General features: G+C 34.1%; 1 pseudogene; it reads right to left on the bottom strand.

The window, feature by feature from the left end:
* Positions 1 to 5,765: 5,765 nt before the first annotated feature.
* LOC130876311 (bifunctional phosphoribosylaminoimidazole carboxylase/phosphoribosylaminoimidazole succinocarboxamide synthetase-like) lies at positions 5,766 to 7,058 on the bottom strand (annotated as a pseudogene).
* Positions 7,059 to 7,750: the final 692 nt, after the last annotated feature.

Below are 7,750 nucleotides of genomic sequence, written 5' to 3'. Positions count from 1 at the left end.
GCAAGTCCTGCATGTCCAGTTCATCAAGCAGTCCAGGCATGAGCATTTTCTTTTCCATATGGCTAACAAACTCCATAAGGAGGATTTTCAATAACCATCATCCTCTTGGAGCAGATTGGAGTTGTCAGGAGTATATATCTCACAATCGTGAAGTATTAAGCTCTTAAAACATTTTAAATGCTATGTTATGTAGTCTTTGAAAGTTTTGAAGGATGTCTATCTAACTGAAATATATATCTATATATCTAGAAAACCTAACTAACATGAGTACAAGCTTGACTTTTATAGATGACTATTAACCTATATTTCTTAATTATACATTACACTTTTAAATGAGCTACATAAACACAATACTTTAATCAAGATAACAAAATTGACCTTAAATTTGCATCAATAAACCAAGATCTTTGCCAATGCAAATCTCTATATCATATTCCCCTTTAATATAAAGAAACATTTATATCTTCTGTGGAAACAAAAGAAGAACATCTTTTCCAAAGCAACATATCCTTAGATCCATATTTTAAAATCAAGATACTTTTATAATATACATGCTGGTTTAGCTTAGAGGCCATACAATAAAATGTTTCTCTGTACTTAGCTCTTTCACAATCAAAAAATTCAAAGGCAACAAAATAATATACATAATATAGACTCTGTGAATTTTTTCATATTTATGTGGCTTATTTATTTTATTCCTTTTAATCTATGACTGTCTTACTCTGTCTCTTTAATGACTTTGTTTTATTTTTTAAAAAACATTTATGTATTTTATAATTCTCTATACTCTTTTTCTTCTCTCTCCCAAGCCTATGCACATTTATCCAACACTGTGACCTGTTTAGAGGTCTTTTATTTCTGAATGTGTCCTATTCTGTATCTGTAATTCTTTACTGTCTTGAAGAGCTTTTAAAATGGGAAGCAGCTTGGTTGCAACAGCTCTAGATGCTGGTTCCACCTCTGTCTGCTTTTCAAAATGGTGGAGGTATCACTACTGTCAGCTCTGGGACCGCCAGGTGGGAGCCACACTCAGCACTTTAATTCTGAGGATGAGCATGTAGCACATAAACCCTTTTTTTAAAAAAATCTGAGTAACAGCTAAATATGCAATACAGAGCTTTGCAAGACCTGGAAGTATCTCTATGTATGGCGGCAGGAATCCACAATGCTCTCCTGCCCTCGGACTTTAAGATATGAACAAAATAAAGCCCATCACTGCACACAGTTCTCATTGACAATAGAAACACACATGAAACCACTTCATTCTTTACTTTTGCTTTCAGAATACAATATTATATTAAACAATTTTAATTACTTCTTGCTTTTATGTTCACCTTTTAAGAAATCGGTCCCATCAATGTCATACAGATCTAATTGTTTCTTTTGTATAATTGTGTGAAATACAGTGTTGTATTATGTCTCCATAACCATTCTCATTCCAATGGAAATTCACTCCCCATTTGCTATTTTATTCACCATTATTATGAATACTTCCATGCACCTTCCCTGTGAGATACACATTCATCTCAAGGAAATAAGTTGTATTTCTGGCTCAATAGTCAGTCATATATGCCTAGCTCACTCTCACAGTTTCCTTCTTTCCACTCTGCTTTTTGACATCTTTATTTTATTTTGTTAAAAGGTCAATATTCAACCTATAGTAACAATCATACTAGGCATTTAACTGAAACCTCCTATGACACCTTACAAACCACATTTTCTCCTGTGAGAAATGACAGAAATAGTATACTAATTGACTGTGTAATTTAGGGCTTTATTCTTTTAATCCAGCTAACCTATAAATACCATTTGAATGTTCTCTCTATTTTAGTTACAATTTAGAAGGTGACTCACATCTACATTTTCACTCTTTGAAAGCACATGCTCATTTAAGTTCAGTTCAGCAGTATAGTAGACTTGCAGTTTCTTTTTTTTTTTTTTTTTTTTTTTTTTTTTTTTTTTTTTTTTTTGGTTTTTTGAGACAGGGTTTCTCTGTGGTTTTGGAGCCTGTCCTGGAACTAGCTCTTGTAGACCAGGCTGGTCTGAGATCCGCCTGCCTCTGCCTCCCGAGTGCTGGGATTAAAGGCGTGCGCCACCACCGCCCAGCTAGGCTTGCACTTTCTTGTCTGTTTATTCCAAATCTAAAACAGAAGGATTCCTTCATCTCCTTTTAAAAACTACTTTTATTAATTATATAATTATCAATAACTTCTCTCACTCATGTAATGCTTTATGATTGTTCCCCTGACCACTCAATCTCCCTTCGACCATTATCATTCACATGATATGTGAATATATACCTTACATATCCCTCTATTGTAGATGGAAGTTTATGCCACACCTGGTCCTACAGCTGCTCATTCACAAATGAACATACACAGACTTATATTAATCATAAACTGTTTGATTTATTACTCATGCTTATTACTAACTAGCTCTTTACAACTTAAATTAACCCATTATTTTTATTTATGTTTAACAACGTGGCTTGGTACCTTTTCTCAGTAAGACATTCTCTTCTTGCTTCCTTGGTGTCTGGCTTGTGACTGCATCTCTGTCTTTTCTCTTCCCAGAATTCTCCTAGTCTCAATGTCCCACCTAAACTTACTGCCTGGCTACTGGCTAATCAGCAGTTTATTAAACCAAAACAGGTGACAAATATTTACAGTGTGTACAAAAACATTATTACACAGTACTTTCTCATATTCATGTCTGTTTGCCTTGTTTTGTGACTTGATCCATTGAATTTAACCAGGACAATATGAGTGACATTGGTTTATAACTGTTCACTGGGGCATCTTGATTTTTGTTTCCATTCTTTGCAATTTTTTTCTTTTATATTTGTCAACAGTGTTTTAATACTTTGGTGTTAATCTCTAATATTGTTAATCAGTGATATACTTATTTTAGTTATATCTGCACAAAATTTATTAGATTTTTTAATAAAAAATTTAGAGCATTTGGAGGATTATTTGAAGTGATATTTTTAATATTTCACGTATAAGTGTGTGCTAAATATCTATAAATACAATGTATTTATCTGTGAACCTTCCGCCCCTATATTATACTAACATATATACTTAACTAATTCCAATTATCAGTAATTTGCTATAATTATCTATGAAAACTAATATGTCATATGACAATGGAGATTTTTATTACTTCTGTGATTATTACTATGGTCTTTATTTCTGTTTCTTATTATATTATTAAATATATCTGCCACTGTGTTCTAATAGGACTATATTAAGCATCCTTGCTTTGTTCAATATGAGAATGTCAGTCAGTGTTAAATGTCATGATGGCTGTAGGTTTTCAAAAGAATAGTCACCATGATCAGAATTCAAATATTTTTGACTTAGTTTGGAGAGAAATTTTGGTTGTAATTAATTCTGTGTTTTGTCAAGATCCTTATTCCTGCTTTTCTTAGCAGCATCCAAAACTTTTACTTTTAATGATTGCAGGATGGTAAGTTATATTGGTACATTTGACTTCAAATTGCTGAAATGACTCCCATTTTAACATTATGTGTCCTCACTTTATAGATGAGTAAATTAATTTTAACCATATTTATTTATTTATTTATTTATTTATTTATTATTTTTAGGTGTTCTGTCTGGAGTTATGTCTGTGCACCATATGTGTCCTAGTGTCTTTGTAGGACATCACATCTTCTAGGACTGGAGTTCCATGCAGTTGTAAGCGGCTATGTGGGTGCTGGGAACTAAATTCTGGCCTGTTGAAAGAGAAGCCAGTATTTACAACACTGAATCATCTCTTCAGTAAATTATTTAAATTATTTTGACAATATCTGGTTAGTGTTTCACACTTATATTCATAAGGAAGAATGGTTTGTAATATAATACTTATTTTTATTTTCAGAGTTTTGCATTAGGCTAGGGTGGAAAGATAAAGTTATTTCTACAGTATTTTTCTGTTTACTGAAAACTGTTTATATGAACTTAGCATTAAGTAGTTTTTGGATAATCAAGTGTGAAAAAATGAAATACTGAGGGTTTATTTGAGAAAAATAATTTTGTCACAACACAAATGTGATCAATAAATATGAGGATATTCAATTTTTTCTTCTAGTTAATCAAATTTGTATTCTACAAAAATTTCTAATACTTATGTTAACTCCATGTCGGTAGATTCTAGTTGATAATAATTTTTTTATTCCTTTAAAGTTTATAGGTTCTATAATTTTAAAAAACTACACAAATATCTGTTATCAACATTCATAATTCTGATTCCACTCAATATTTTTAATTAGTCAAGGTAGGAATAAAACAATCCTACTGAGCACTAAAGAGATTGAAAGTGGTTAAGAGCATTAACTATTTTTGCAGAGGACCCAGGTTCTATTCCCAACAACCACAAGTCTAAATCCAGTTCCAGAGCAGCCAAAGCCCTCTTCTGACCTCCATGGGCATGAGATGCACATATGGTACAGACTTATATGAAGGCATGTACTTATATGTACATGAATCTGTTGAATAAGTATAGGGATATTCAGCTTTTTAAAAGACAATCCTGTTGACCATTTAATATATAGATTTTTATGTTTTCTAATTTTAAAATATAACTTTTATTTTTACTTACATGAATTATTTATGTTCTACTGATGCTGATTTGCTTTTTCTATATACCTTCAAAATGTAGATGGGTACATCAGTGATTTTAGAATTGTCTTCTACATCATAAAATAAAGCCACACATTCCTCATTAAGAACTACTTTCACTACATTCCACAGTTTTCATTTGCTTTATTTTTATTGCTGTTCAACTTAGCATATTTCCTGATTCCCTTTAAATCCTTATTTAGAAGATTTCTATATTATTTTTAGAAATTGAGAATTCTCCTAGACAGAACATTATGTTTGTTCCCTAATTTCATTCTATTGTAGTAGGAAATATGCTGTGTAAAATCTTTATTGTTTAAAGCCTATAGAGATATGTTTGATAGACTAACATATTTCTGTCTCCGTGAATATATCACAACGAACAAAAAGGGATATGTGTTTTGAAATTACTGCACATATTATACTAATGTTAAGATCCACTTGTGCGTTTTCTGTCTCTTACAGTATTAAATTACCCAAAAGTGCACGAACCTGTCCCACACAATAATGGCATTCTCCAAGTATTTCTATAAAATTTTACTTAATGATCTTTGAAGGTTTGTGAAAAATGAAAATACTTTTGTAATGTTAATTTTTTCTTCCTGGAATTGCTCTCTACTGTTATATAAATGCTTCTATAGAAAGTATAATTTGACTAGTTTACATAGCCAGTCGATGCTTACTATTTGCATGATATTTTTTTGCAGTGAGAAGAATGTATTGTTATTAGCATAAACAATACAAATATTTTAATTTTCAAATAGTGAACTATAGAAGATCAAGTAGTAACTACTGATTTATAAAAAGTCATTATTAGCATTTAGAAATAATGGAGAAGTTACAGGTGATTATTCTTCCACATGGATGCTGGGAACCAAACTCAGTCCTCTGCAAGAGAGCCACACAGAATCTTAAGCACAGAGACATAGCTCCAACTCCATAAATGACATTTCTTTGCTAATGTTACACAACTGCCCAACAATGACAATATAGTGGGTGATATCTAGGACCATTTGTTCAGTAGTTAGTTGAACTGATTTCTCTGATGTGAAATCATTTTGTTTGAATTCTTTCCCTTTGAATCCAAACTAGGAAGGTGTAACTTTTCTCCTTAAAGGTAAATTTTCTTTCTTTCTTTCTTTTTTACAAATTGTATTCTCTGATTTTCTTGTCAGCTTGCTTTAAAGATATCCACTTGTTCAATATGCTAGCTCGTAGTTTGGCCCACACCAAATGATTGTTTAACCCAAATATCTGAGCAGCCAACTGGGTGAACCCTTCTGGAGAGAGTATAGTTGAACAGCCAAGACCACTGGGCAATCGAAGAGAAGACCACACATCCCGAGCACCCCAGTCTGATGTGATGGGGGGACAGCTGATAACTGGATATGCGGTTTTACCATTGCTTCTGCCTGCCACTGCGACAAATACAGTTGGTATGCCATCCCCTTCATACTCTGCTTTAATCCTCAACGTCTCATCTGGTCCTTTATGGGCAGATGTCACTCGGAGTTCACATGGAATCTCAAAGTTTCCACAAGCCTTTTTAATTTTCTCACGGTGACCAAGGTCAGAAGCTGAACCCATCAGCACTACAATCCTACACTGACTGACTTCAGAAGCAACTCCACTCGATCTGCAGCCCACTCAAAGGTATTCTTTACCATCTGGAGTCCTTCCAGAGTTACTTCCTTGAGGTCCCGGTAAGACTGTCTGTCTTTCTGGCTCTGATCTCACGATGGCCAGAGTCTCCAAGAATCATTATCAATAACATCAGCAAGAACAATCTATTTGGTGGTTACATCAACACCAAATTCAGTCTTCATATCAACCAGCGTGCAGTTCTGGGGCAGCCAGGCTTTCCCCAGTATTTCAAAAATAGCTTGTGTGGCATGACTCATGATGTCCACTTCAGTCTGGCCTATAGAAAGTCCAGCAAAACAAAACTGAGCAGCAATGAGTTGCTCCTCAGACCACTGTGGATCATTATTGGCATCATCCTTGAAGACCATCTCCACCTTTGGTGGGTAAAACTTACACCGCTCTTTTACACCAGGGTTCCTTTTGAGAAAAGATCCAGTTGCTATTCTTCGGCACTCCCATTCAATTGCAATCATTTCACATTGGGGTGCAATGAAAGCAATCTCCCCACATTTCTTGGTGAAAGCAGTTTTGATACCGGCATCCTGTAACAGCTGAAAAATACAGCTGGTGATCTTATTGGAGATTGCAGCTTTGCCTTTCAGGTGGTTCTTTCTGGCTGCATTTCCCGCTGTAATCTGGTCCTTGGACTGCAGGGGGACTCTTCCTGGACTATCTAACAATTCATAGACTTCTTTTGTCTTACCCTCATAGAGTTTTCTCCCAATGTTCAGTACCTCTGCTGTCGCCATGATCCTAGGTGGGATGAAGGTGCAAGATCGCGCGGGAAAGTGAAGCAGCGGTCGTAAAACAAGAACCACCAGAGGCTCAGGAGGGCGGGGAAGGGCGGTGCAAGCACAGACGCAGCGGCTAAGTCTCTGCATGATATTTTATAGTCAGCATTTATTGTCCATCTATAAACATTTATATGTGTTAATCATGTCTCCTTTATGGACAAATGTTAGTTTCTCTAAATTCTGAAATACGTTCCTAGTTTTCTTTTTGATTCTTTATCTCTGCCTGCTGAATATTATTGCAATCCACTTAATGGTCCTTCAGCTTTCAAATATATATGATATAAATTTATATCAAATATTATTTTTAAGTAAGTATATATATATGAGAGAAGCAGACAGACAGACACAGGAACATAATGAGACCAAGAGAAAGCATTGGTTGCTAAATGATTGTAATAGGGATTTCTGAATACAGATTAGCTTTTCTACACTTATTTATATTCAGTGTTAAAACATTGCACATAAATTGTAGATATTTTGCCACTAACTTTTAGATTCCAAAGATGTTAACTATGCATATATGGGAAAACCCTAAAGTGCAATAATATTTACTTTCATGTTATATTTTTGTATCTGTTAAATTACTGAACCAGGCATTTCTTTTACAAAAATTCCATTAGCCCAAAACAAAATCAAAGCATAGTCAATTAATATTAATTATACACAAATGACAAAATGGTTCTGCAAGCT

The sequence above is a fragment of the Chionomys nivalis genome, chromosome 6 (assembly GCF_950005125.1).
Source record: "Chionomys nivalis chromosome 6, mChiNiv1.1, whole genome shotgun sequence".
Classification (NCBI taxonomy): domain Eukaryota; kingdom Metazoa; phylum Chordata; class Mammalia; order Rodentia; family Cricetidae; genus Chionomys; species Chionomys nivalis.
The sequence above is the reverse complement of the archived record's forward strand: the minus strand, read 5'-3'. Positions and strand labels throughout refer to the sequence as shown.